This window comes from Callorhinus ursinus, unplaced genomic scaffold, assembly GCF_003265705.2.
Source record: "Callorhinus ursinus isolate GAN/ISIS: 27379988/994484 unplaced genomic scaffold, GSC_fseal_2.0 scaffold80, whole genome shotgun sequence".
Taxonomy (NCBI): Eukaryota; Metazoa; Chordata; class Mammalia; order Carnivora; family Otariidae; genus Callorhinus; species Callorhinus ursinus.
In genome coordinates, this window is record NW_027397142.1 from 984,466 (window position 1) to 997,271 (window position 12,806).

Genomic DNA, 12,806 nt, shown 5'->3' on the forward strand with positions numbered 1-12,806 from the left:
TGTGAGCTTGTTCTGGGTAGTTGGGAGCACTTTCAATGTGTTACTTGATCATCACGTGGGCCTTGTGATGCAGGTGGTTTGTTAACAACATCTACATTTTATTTTTTTTTTAAAGATTTTATTTATTTATTTGACACAGAAAGAGATCGTGAGAGAGGGAACACAAGCAGGGGGAGTGGGAGAGGGAGAAGCAGGCTCCCCGCTGAGCAGGGAGCCCGATGCAGGGCTCGATCCGAGAACCCTGGGATCATGACCTGAGCTGAAGGCAGACTCCCAACGACTGAGCCACCCAGGTGCCCCACAACATCTACATTTTAGCCCCACAAAATTTATTTTAGACTTTGAACCTCCAGAACAGTTAGATAATAACTTAGTGTTGTTTTAAGCCACCATATTTATCATAATTTATTACAGTAGCAATCGGAGACTAATACATGCTCCATCCATTTCTTTTAATTACAATGTGTCTGTTAAACTCTGGCCTTTTGACCCATGAAATTTCCTACGGCAGGACTTTGCTGACTATGTACTAATGGTACAGTTGAACATTTTCCTTCGTCTTCTGGATGTGCTGCGAATCGGCAGCTGAATCCAGCAGCTGGGTCAGGCTCAGATTCCATTCCTTTGGCAAACACTATAAGTGACTTGCTTTGTGCAAGTCATGTGTGTGGTTTTTGTTCTATTTCAATTTAGCAGCAAATGATGTTCAGGTCTCAGCTCCATTAACAAATTCATTTGGAGTTACAAGCTGGTGGTATTTGAATTCTGCAGTTTAAAAATTTTTATTAGCTGTACTACTTTACAGAGTGATCCATCCCTTCATCTACTGTTTGGTTGTCTAGCAGTACCATTTATATAGGAAAGACAGTAAATGCTTTTCCTTTGCTTTTGTTTACTCAGTTTTCAGGATAATGAATTGGTTGCCTATCATCCTCAAAAGGTAATAGTTTTTATTTAAATATTATTATAGGGGCGCCTGGGTGGCTCATTTGGTTAAGCGTCTGCCTTCAACTCAGGTCATGATCCCAGGGTCCTTGGATAAAGCCGCATGTCAGGCTCCCTGCTCAGTGTGGAGCCTGCTTCTCCCTCTGCCCCTCCCTCCCTGCCCCCCCCCTGCGCGCTCTCTCTCTCTCTCTCTCTCTCTCTCTCAAATAAATAAATAAATAAAATCTATAAAAATAAAAATAAATAAATATCATTATAAATTTATGGACTTAAACATATTTGATGTGTTTCAATCCAATGAAATTCCTGTCTTTATTGAATCTCAAATTGTCCCACCTTTTGGCCATTGGGAACTCCTGAGTCATTTGGACATGGCCTTAATAGTCTTTGGTAGTTCTTTGCTATTTGCTATCTTGAGATGTTCCAGACTCTTCTGGAACATTTCTTACCTCCAATCCAGAATCAGCCATTTTTCCTAGAATCTCTGGTTTCTTTTAATGGAGAATGATTTTTTTTTTTTTTAAGAGAGTGAGAGCATGAGCGGAGAGGGGCAGAGGGAGAAGGAGAGAGAGAATCTTAAGCAGGCTTCATGCTCAGTGTGGAGTCCAACAAGGGGCTCGATCTAACAATCTTGGGATCATGACCTGAGCCAAAATCAAGAGTTGGACGCTTAACCAACTGAGCCACCCAGGAATCCCAATAGAGAATGGTATTTTAAGAGTACAATCTAGAGGCTATGGCTAGGTATAAAAATATAAATATATATATAGAGAGAGACAAAAATATAGAAACAATGACCAGCCAGAATGCAATGATTATCCATAGTACATCCAAATGATACATAGTACAACCAAAATGATGTACTTTTTGTTCATATATGTATTTGAAACTTTACATATTTATGAATGAGTATCCTTTTATGGAGATATCTACCTATCCACCATCTATCCATCTTCCTTGAGTTCATAGAGAATTTTTCAATTCAAGTCAAGAAAACAAGATTTTTACTTAACCACATCTATATTCCATCTGTATCTTCTTTCTTTCACACTGAGATTCCTAGTTCTCAGTGATACGGGGAAGGAGAGAATTAAAATACCCCATAACTTCTCATTTGCTTCGTCCCACATTACACATACTACAGTCTCGGAGCAACAATACTGATCCTAGCACATTAATTATGATTACTGAAAACACTTAACAAGTTTGTCTGCCTGTACTATCCCCGTTCTCCCTTTATTTGTTGATTTATTTTGTTGATTTACTTTGTTATGATTTATATCATCAGATCACATAGTCACCACATACTACAATCTCTGCTTTTAAACCCTCTCTTAGTTTTATGAGTAACTGTATATTTAATGCTTAGCAGCTGTCCTTGTGCTGATGTGTGCAGACATTTAGTTGTCTAAAGTTCATTCTCTACTAAATTCCTTAGAAAGAGCTCATGGGAACACTATTTCCTGAGTTCTTCATGCTCACCAGAATGTGTGCTCTTTATACTGAAAAGTATTTTACTGTTTTAAAATCCACAGCCCCCATCCTCCCTTGAGTACTCAAAATACATTGCTCTTGTGGCATAAAGCATTGCTTTATATTCTTTACAAGTCACTTTCTCTTTTTTATCAAGATACTCAAGGTATATTTTCTCTTTTTCCCTAAAGTCCTGTACTTTTCCTAGAATATGCTTTGGCATTGATTTTCATGGATAACTATTCCCAGACGGTACAATGTGTTTTCTTTCAACATGTAGTTTTAAATCTTTGTAATTTGAGAAACGTTCTCTTGAATTATAGTTGTTAGTACCTGGTCTGATCCCTTGCTTTCGATTTTCTACTTTAGGGACTCCTGTTCTCATGTGTTGGATCTTCTTTTTCTATCTTCAGTATTTTTACACTCTCAAATACGTTTGCCTTTTTCTTATCCTTTCTGGATTCTGGAAATTTTCTCACCCTTTCCCTTCGACTTTTCTTGTCATTGTTTGTTGTGTTTATTTTTTTAATTTTTATTTATTTTTTATTATTAACATATAATGTATTATTTGTTTCAGGGGTACAGATCTGTGATTCATCAGTCTTACACAACACACAGCGTTCACCATAGCACATACCCTCCCCAATGTCCATCACCCAGCCACCCCCTCCCTCCCACCCCCCTCCCCTCCAACAATCCTCAAACTTGTTTCCTGAGATTAAGAGTCTTTTATGGTTTGTCTCCCTCTCCGGTTTCGTCTTGTTTCATTTTTCCCTCCCTTCTCCTATGATCCTCTGTCTTGTTTCTCAAATTCCACATATCAATGAGAACGTATGATAATTGTCTTTCTCTGATTGACTTATTTCACTTAGCATAATACTCTCCAGTTCCATCCATGTCGACGTAAATGGTAAGATTTCATCCTTTCTGATGGCTGAGTAATATTCCATTGTATATATATATATATATATATATACACCACATCTTTATCCACTCATCTGTCGATGGACATCTGGGTTCTTTCCATAGTTCGGCTATCGTGGACATTGCTGCTATAAACATTGGGGTGCAGGTGCCCCTTAGGATCATTACATTTGTGTCTTTGGGGTAAATACCCAGTAGTGCAATTGGTGGATCGTACGGTAGCTCTATTTTCAACTGTTTGAGGAACCTCCATACTGTTTTCCAGAGTGGCTGCACCAGCTTGCATTCTTGTGTTCCTTCTAGTTCCGTCTTCACTTCTAAGATTTGTTCCTTCTGTTTCTAGTTCTTTTTTATTTCTGTCAGTTCAACTCTGAGATTTTTGATTTTGACTTACACCATTCTTTCTCATCTTGTGTCATTTTCTTAATGTCTCTTAGCTTTTTCTGAAGTACCTTCTAAGATAGCCTCCAAGAGACCAGCTGCCTGGTGTACATCCTGTGGGCAGGGCCTGTGACTATAAGATATATCTTTGCCACGATTAGGCTACATTTTATGGCAAAAGCGAGAGGATTTTTCAGTTGTAATTAAGATTCCTAATCAGCTGGCTTTAAGTTAGTCAAGGCGAAGTATCCTGGGTGAGCCTGACCTAATCAGGAGACTTGTTTAAATGAGAGTTTAAAGGTCAGAGACAGAAAAGTCAGAGAAATTCAAAGTAGCAGAGACACTGTCCTGTTGGTCTCGAAAGTGCAAGCTGCTCTGTTTTGGAGAGGGCCATGTCACTGGGGACAAGAGACGGCCTCTATCAGCTGAGGGTCTGAGTTCTACAGCCACAGGAACTAAACCCAGCCAACAGCAGTGAGCTTGGAAAAGGACCTCCCCCCTCAGAGCAGAGCCCCAGCTAACACCTTGATTCCAGCTTCATGAGACTTCAGGCAGAGGAACCAGCTTGTCTGTGCTTGCACTCCTGGCCTATGGAAACTGCAAGACAATAAATATCTTTTAAGCTACTAAGTTCATAATTCATTATGCCACAGTAGCAAATGAACATGGTGCATTAGAATTTCTCCCTGTTCGATGTGCATGTCTTCCCAGCGTGCTTGCACTGTCTGTGTGGATTGTATGTCATTCCATTTCTCTTCGCCTTTTTCTAAATAGTAACTTTGTATGAGACTTGACCTTGATGTTTTGTGCTATTGATTTTTATATGAAGTTAGTTCTCCTGAATTTTTATAAGAAGGCTTGGTTCTAATAGCTTTTTCTTTTTTTCAAGCTTAACAAAGATCCTTCTGTTGTTTTCATGTAACAGCTTTTGCTCGATGACATTTATTGGCTTCGTTCTCAGTTATCTGGACGCCCTCCTTTCTTCACTTCAGTTATCCCCATTGTCCTCAATCTTGATTTTACTCCAAGTAGCTTCTCCATAGTGTGGGGCCTCAATCAGGAAGGGAACCTTGCTGGGCCAATTTCAAGCATTTATAAGGTTGGACTGATCCAGCCTTTGAGGTTTTCCTGCAGGACCTTCATGGGCTCGCTCTGTCTATTGAAATGGGCAGACCTTTTCTTCTTTCCGTCGTTGGTCCACAAATCGGTCTGCCGCCTTCCCCCTGTTGTTCTCTTAGATGCCCGGTGACTTCCCTGGGCTCCCCCACACAGGTGTTAGCGCCGTGCAGGTCTCGTGGCTGTGGTGGTTTGTCCCACCTGCTTTTATTTGGGCGTTAATGGAGATGCCTTCACAGCCGATTGTCTTGTACATGTTGTGCATGAGTTTTCGTTTTTTCTATCCGGTTCTGTTTTTATCTGGGGAATCGGGAGAACCCAAAGACGATGCTGCGACCCCTACTGTGCATCGCCTAAGAATTTCCCTGCTATCTCCTTTTTATGGCCTGAGAAGCCTGAATTCCCAGGGAGATTAACTAATTTGCTTTAAGTCACACGACTAGTAAGTGGGAAAACTAGCATTTGAATCTGGTCCAACTTTCAGAGCCCTTCTTTTTTTTCCCACTACATTTTGTTTAAAAACTTCTTTACTATAATAATTCCCTGCGTTAAAACTTAATGGTTTCCCATTACCTAAACCAACCAGTCTAAAGACCCCCAACATTCAAGCCCCACCCTGCCTGTCCAGCCTCACCACCTCTCCCTAAAGCACGCCCCCTGGTTCTGCCCCCAAAGCTGTCTCCTTTCCCTCCCTGCGCCCTTACTGCTCTTTTACTCATCCCTTACCTCTCCAAATCTAGTCCCCCTCTAATCAATCACTAGCAACTCTAGTAATTTCTGTCTGTTTATTCATGATTTGTGGGGGAGGGTGTCTTAAGGCATTAACCTATGCTTTTCTATTCCTCCGTGTATTTGTTTCGTAGGGCTGCTGTAACAAAGCAGCATGAACTGGGTGACTGAAAATAACAGAAATGCATTGTTTTATCGTTGTGAAGCCTAGAGGCCCAAACTCAGCATATCAGCAGGGCTATCCTCTCTCTGAAACTTTAGAAGAGTCTTTCCTTGCCTCTTCCCAGCTCCTGGTGCTCTGCCAACAATCTTTGCCATCCTTTGGCTCACGGATGCATTACCCCAGTCCTCTGTGCTCGCGTGCTGTTCTCCCTGTGTAGCTCTGTTTTCACATGGCCATCCTCCTATGCGGACACCAACCAGATGGGATCAGGGGTCCACCCTACTCCAGGATAGCTTCGTCTAAACTAGTTACATCTAAAATGACCCTATTTCCAAATAAAGCCACCATTTTGAGGTACTAGGGGTTGGGACTTCAACACATCTTTTTCAGGGGGGACACAATTTGACCCCCAACACTTTCCTTCCCATTTCCTTTCTCCCATTTGAGCGGATAATCGTTTTTGTTTTTTGCTTCAGGAGGAATGGCAGAGAGTAGAAAGAACTGTGTCTATGGTGTGGGCTCTCATATATCCAGAACCTACTTCTGTGCTGTCCTCTGAAGGCGCATCCATTCATCAGACGATCGTAAGACTTTTTTTAAATCACCTTCTGCATGCAAAACCTGTGCCGGGACCTACAGCGAATATGAAGAAGCATCTCTTTCATCAAACTTAAGACACAGTTGATTGTGTGGCACAGCATTATTTTATGTACTTCCAAGAAAGAAACACCCTGACAAACTGTGATGTATATCAATTTTTAAAGTGTATCCCAATTTCAGAGTTGTCACAGTGCCAAAAAAGGCGTGTCTTAGAATTGATGAAATAATGCATGATGCACCGTGTCTCCTTTTAAACAGCTATAGTCGTGGTGGAGAGAAAACACATGTGCACGTACTTGCATACACAGGCACATGCACACACGTGTGCGTACACACGTATGCACACACACCTGGAGGCAGTGCCTGGCTGAGTATGAAAGGAGCTGTAGGGACTCAGGTGTTTTCAGAGCTGAGACTGGAGGTGGTTGCTCTTTGGGTGGATCTTGAGGTGTAGATGGGACGAGCATCATCCAGGTGGAGCTGAGGAGAGCCATCGAGAGGAGGGGAAACCTGTAACACGGGGAGCCCAGGTGTGTAAAAGGTAGAGAGGTGTCCAAGAGGGAGAAGTGGGAAATGATATAGTAGGGAAGGCAATCTTATTTCCAGAGTATAGTCCTCCCTAAAGAGTTTGGATTTTATTCTTTAAGCAATGGGGAGCCATAGAAAGTTTTGGAGCAGAGAGGAGCACGCCAAGCAATGTTTGGGGATTATTAATCTGGTAACAGGCAGAATATATAGAAGGCAGTTAGGGGACCTGTTTAAGAGATGACTTCAGAGGTCCGGGTAGCAGCAAAGAGAATAGTGGTGTGAAATGAAAAGGAAGGGACAAAGGGAAACTTGTGCAGAAAAATAAACAAGCGGGACTTGTTTAGGAAGAGGGGTGCATCAGGACTGTATCTCTGTATTGGTGTGTGGACAGCTAACAATGCATTGCCAGAGTAAGGGACTCCTCAGGCCCTATTTACCCCCACAAGCCTTCCTGGTCAACACAAAAGTAAGCCCCACACATACCAGGTGAAGTGCCCATGGGCACTCCAGGCTGAAATCAAATTATGGTTGCCATAGTTTTCTATAAAGTGATTCTAGTGATACATCTTTGGTTAGACAATCAGGGAAGTGAGAGTACATCCTGTCATTTTAAGTACCTGAGACATTTCGCAGTCTCTTATGATTTTGTGACCTGCCTGTGTAGTAAAGCAAGGGCAAGTTTTACCCTATGTGCATTGAAAAATCAGATAACCTTTATAGAAACCACATAAGCCAGAAGCAAACCTGGGAATAAATCCAAGGTTTCCTGATGCAATATTTTTATCTACACATGTATGTTTGCTCTACCTTCAGTAAAATAGAACAGAGCACTGTGTAAACATTAAGCACCCTGTAAATTCTAGGTAGTAACCCAGGGGAGAGAGTCTATTCGCAGAGTGAGAATTAACCCTGTGGAGGGATTCTATGTCCGTCCCTAATGCTGTGGGCAAGGGATGGACTGGATGTGCTGTGGGCAGAGCTGGCCGCCAGATGTGTCAGGGATGCCCTTGACTGCATACAGATCCTAGATTTTATCTTGTTGGTGTTGGAGGCCCTCAGAGGAAACATTTTTTTTGAAGGCCAAGGTCCAGGGAAAACCCTGTATAAGTAGACTCTTTTTCTTTCTTGTTCTTCAAATGGAACTGTATGTTCAGAGAGTAAGTCCAGTCCCATAGTATTTGTTCTATGGACTCTGTCCCTCGGTGAACAAATAAATGTGGAGGACCTTCCATCTAACAGAGCTCAGGCCGTGGTCAAGGGAGCAAAGATGTCACAGAAACAAAGCTCAGTCTCTGTCCTCAAGAAGCATCATTCCAGTAGAGGGAGGGTGACCGAAGGAAGTAGACAAGAAAAGATGGTCATTTCAGGCGCAGCCAGGGGCTACGAGGAAGACAAAATAGTAACATGGTGCAGAATGGCTGCTTCAGCTGCAGAGCTCAGGCAGAGCCTCCAAGGAGGAGGATGGATCCAGCAATGACCTGGGGGAAGCTTTCAAAGCAGAACAACGTTGGAGCCAGATTAGTCTAGCCAAGAGGCAATATGATAGTGGGGAAGGTAGGAAGTAGCAGTACATGGCCTGACATCCTTCATCAAGAGTGTGCCTTTTAGGGCGCCTGGGTGGCTCAGTCGGTTAAGCATCTGCCTTCGGCTCAGGTCATGATCCCAGGGTCCTGGGATCGAGTCCCGCATCGGGCTCTCTGCTCAGCGGGGAGCCTGCTTCTCCTTCACACTCTCCTTCTGTGCTTTCTCTCTCTCTCTCTCTCTCTCTCAAATAAATAAATACAATCTTAAAAACAAAAAATAAAAATTAAAAAAAAATAAAGAGTGTGCCTTTTACCATAAGAGTATTGGGAACAGCAGAATTCTGTAAATCAATTGTCCCAACAGCTATATGCAGGTGCCCTATATATGCAGGGTAAGGGCAGTAGCTGAGATGCAGAAAATGGTCGAGGTCAGGTATGATGGTCCAGGTGAGAAGGGTGGTGGTTAACATGAAAGAGATGGTTCATGTGAGGGATAATTTTCATAAACCTGGATTCAGGTTTTAGCATCAAAGGTGGCAGAGCTAAGATATGAGAGAATTTAGTAAGTTTTGGCTGAGAAATTGCATGGGTTTCATTTACTGAGTAGGGAGAAGACTTGTGGGGAGCAGATGTGGGGGCATTCCATAGCTCTCTCTTGGCCATGTTACATTTGAGACACCTTTTGACATCCAAGGGGTGACTCGGAGCAGACAGTCAGATAGTCCTCATGGGACTCAGATCCCAGGCCAGGATTGGAGTTAGATAGTGCAGAGTCGTGCAGGCGGAGATGGTAGATGGAGTCGTGGGACTGGCTAGAGTGGTGGTATTCGTTTCCTAGGGCTGCTATAACCAAGTGCCACAAACTGGACAGCTTCAGACAACAGAAGTTTATTCACTGACCGTCCTGGAGGCCAGAAGTCTGAATCGAGGTGTCAGCAGAGCCCTGCTTCCTCTGAAAGGCCTACTGTGGAATCCTTCCTGGCCTCTTCCAGCTTCAGGCCAGTTTTTTGTGTCACTGGCATCCTTGGCTTGCGGCTAACTGCATGACCAATGGTAATTCCTAGTGCTGTCAGGGGGCATATTCTTCCTCGAGGCTGTGTCCCAGTCTCCCTCTCCTTGTGCAGACCCCAGACATCGGATCGGGGCCCACCCTCCTTCCGTATGACCTCATCTTTACAGGATTGCATCTGCCAAGACCCTATTTCCGAATAAGGCCACCTTTCCAGGTTCCAGACAGACATGTGGGGACACTGGGCGACCCAGTGCAGTTACCTAGAAAAAGAGCGTAGATGGACGAGACGGCTCTGAGGACAGAACTTCGGGGCCCCAACGTTGGGAGGCCCGAGAGAGGAGAGAACACGGGCGCAGGCTCTGTCTCCTGTCTGGAAAGGCGTACCATGAGGTATCAGCCGCGTGGCGCACTGCTGGTGGTTATGGAGATTAACCAGTTTCACCTGGTTAACTAGCTTGGGGATGGAGGGCAGATTGGCCTTTTGGCTCTGGGGATGTGGACATAGTGGGCAACTTTAAAAAGACTTCCGTGAAACGGTAGGGCCAAGGCGTGATTATATTGGGTTGAAGACAGAGTGAGGATGCTGAAAGTATAAAAACGGTAAGTAGAGACATCTTTTTCTGTGAGAAAAAGGGAGCACAGACATGGGGTGAGGGACAGTTGAAAAGACGTGTGGAATGGCGGCTTGCTGGCAGGCAGGTGGTGTCCAGCAGAGTCTAGCAGTGGGGCAGAAGCTGACCATGCAGGAGAGAAGGGGTTCCATCTGAAGGGAAGTCCTTTACCTTGTGAGGGACTGGAGTTTCACACACAGAGATGGGCCAATCACAGTAATAGGAGGGAGGGCAACGTTTCTCGGTACCCGTTCAGGGACATCAGTGGGCCCGGTGTTGGGAAGACGGTGAGCTCTCATTGGCTCGCACGTATATCATCTGTCCATATTGGTGACAGTTGGGAATTGGGGAAAGGATGTTGGGTTTGAGCAGAGTGTGGTCATGAAGTCCAGGACTTAGAGAGAAGGAAGTGGGGGCACCAGCGACCCCCAGTAGGTGGTCAGGCTGTGTTGGGGCCCATTTGGAATCAACACGGATGGCGTGTATTCTGTGGTCTCTTCAGTGATGAGCAGCAACTTGGGCAGATGTAGCGTGAGGCCGTGGTTGAGTTTGGTCATAGTTAGGGTTCTGCCAGAGGGAAAACGAGAAAGGGAGATTAGGGTGCTCCTGAAGGAAGAGTTACGGTGAGATGTGGCCTTGGTGAGGCAGGAGTGGGAGCCTGCGAGATTCTGGCAAGTGGACAGATGTAGGGCTGTGGATTGGAAGTCCATTTGGGGAGGAGAGCCGTGGACACAGGAGCACAGAGCAAGTGAGCTGTGACAAAAAAGGTGTGTTTGAGGGGCGCCTGGGAGGCGCAGTTGGTTGAGCGTCCAACTCTTGATTTCGGCTCAGCTCGTGATCTCAGGGTTCTGGGATCGAGCCCCTCGTCAGGCTCCGCGTGCAGGGGGAGGTGGGCTTGGGATTCTCCCTCTCCCTCTCTCTCAAATAAATAAATAAATCTTTAAGAAAAAAGTTGTGTTTGAGATTGAGCTTTTGGAAGTGGTACAGTGTTTGGTTGTGACAGAGTCTAGCGTTTGGCCATGCACGTGTGGATAGAGCTGAGGAGGCAGGGAAGCAGGAGGCGAGGGCAGAGTGTAGGGATCCAATGGGAATGTGCTAATGCAAGAAAAAAATATGGCTTATTTGATTTTTTTTTTTCCCCTCCATGATGGGAAATAAAAGGCAAGGGAAAGAAAGTCAGCATTCAGTGCCAGGAACTGAGGGGCCAAAAACCCAGAGAAAAGGGGTCTCTAGGGAAGCAAGCAGTCTCTCCCACCTCCAGGCTTCAGGGCATTTGTAAATCCTAACTGCACGGGGATGAGGCCCAGAAACCAAGCAGAGAGCGGCCACACAGAGGCGGGGCAGACTTGCTAGTGGTCTCGCACGACCACCGGGGGACACAAAGCCAGAGTTCTGTGCCGGCCAGGGAGGAGGGCCCAGGAAGCACCTCAGCTTACTTGGAGAAGGGAAACACCGGAAATAGACTAATGTGAAAGGCCAAAATGCAGTTTGAGGTGGAAACGGGGTTGGGAAGGAAGGAACCAGACATTAACAGAGGGGAACAGTTAACAGAACAGGCGTCCCAGTAAAAAGGGTCCCCTCAAAATAAAGCCAATGAGAATTTGCTCCCAGCTTAATATTTCTGAGGCCTTGGGAACAAATTTTCACTTGTTTTACTTGATCATTAATCTTGCGATATAAAAACAGTTCACTGGATAAGATTTCCTCAAGTGAATCAGGGTTTTCCAAGAGACGGATTTACTAAACATTGAACAATGAAGTATTTGTAGAAATTAGAAGTGAACATGACAGATGTGTTTGTCGTGGCAAAGGGGCAACTTCAGTCACAACTCCACTCCCATCTCCTTCTGGTGACTCCATCTTTTTGTGTATTTACGTCGTAATCTTAAGACTTTCCTTGATTGAGAACTCAGGTTGACAATCTTTTCGTGTGTGCATGCCTCTCTTTTTTCCCCCCTCTATGCAACTGGTGGACAAGATCTCTGGTAATCGTGGCTCCTGAGAAAGGGGAGGGGTTAATACTGACAGGGGTTGCGAGGATTAAAAATGGGGGTGACCCCTGTAAGGACCCTCGTGTTCCCATCTTGCAGCAGGAACTGAGACACCGATATATTACAGTGATGTATTACCTGACTTGCTCTTAAAACCCGGGAAGTACGGGAGCCGAGAGTCGAAGCCCAGCCCTCGCCCGCGTAGCCGGCTCCCTCCTCCCCACGCTGGGGTGGCCCGGGCAGTTGCATTCATCAGCATCCCTGGCGGTCATCAAAGATGAGAGGGATTCTGACATGGTGCCCGTACTCAGCCTTCACTTTGCTGGCTTGTCATTCTTTCTTTCTTTTTTTTTTTTTTTTGGTCCAGCAAATATTAATTGAGGAATACTCTGTGCTCGGAGCTGACGCTTCGGAGATGAGACACCCAAGGAGGTCACAGGCTAGGAGAGAGGCAGACAGACAGCAAACAGTCACCCACAGAGTGGTGATGGCAAGCCTGTCTGCAATAGACCCATAACCAAACCTCTGGGCATCTGGGTGAAGTGCTGGAAAGAGCCCAAAGGCTAAGTAAGGGCTCAGTGCCATGGCCAGGTAATAGGGTGCTCATCGGCCATTTAAAATACCGTTTCTGGAGGCCTGAGAAAAATGTTCACAACATGAGGCCCAGTGAAAAAGGCAGGCTTCAAAACTGAACCTGAAGTCTGATACCCATGATGTTGTTTTATAAACCAAAATCCTTCTGGAGGTTTAGCTGACTACCTTCTGTTTGCCACCCCGAGATCCACCCTCCACCTTTCTCCACCTGCTCTG

General features: G+C 44.9%; 1 long non-coding RNA gene across 1 annotated transcript in view; it reads left to right on the forward strand.

Annotated features, from left to right (window-relative positions):
* LOC112815877 (uncharacterized) overlaps positions 1-8,622 on the forward strand; it is a 36,711-nt gene extending 28,089 nt beyond the window's left edge. The window contains exon 5 of the long non-coding RNA XR_003206070.2: positions 6,208-8,622. This is a non-coding gene — a long non-coding RNA (uncharacterized lncRNA). The remainder of the gene's footprint in view (positions 1-6,207) is intronic.
* Positions 8,623-12,806: the final 4,184 nt, after the last annotated feature.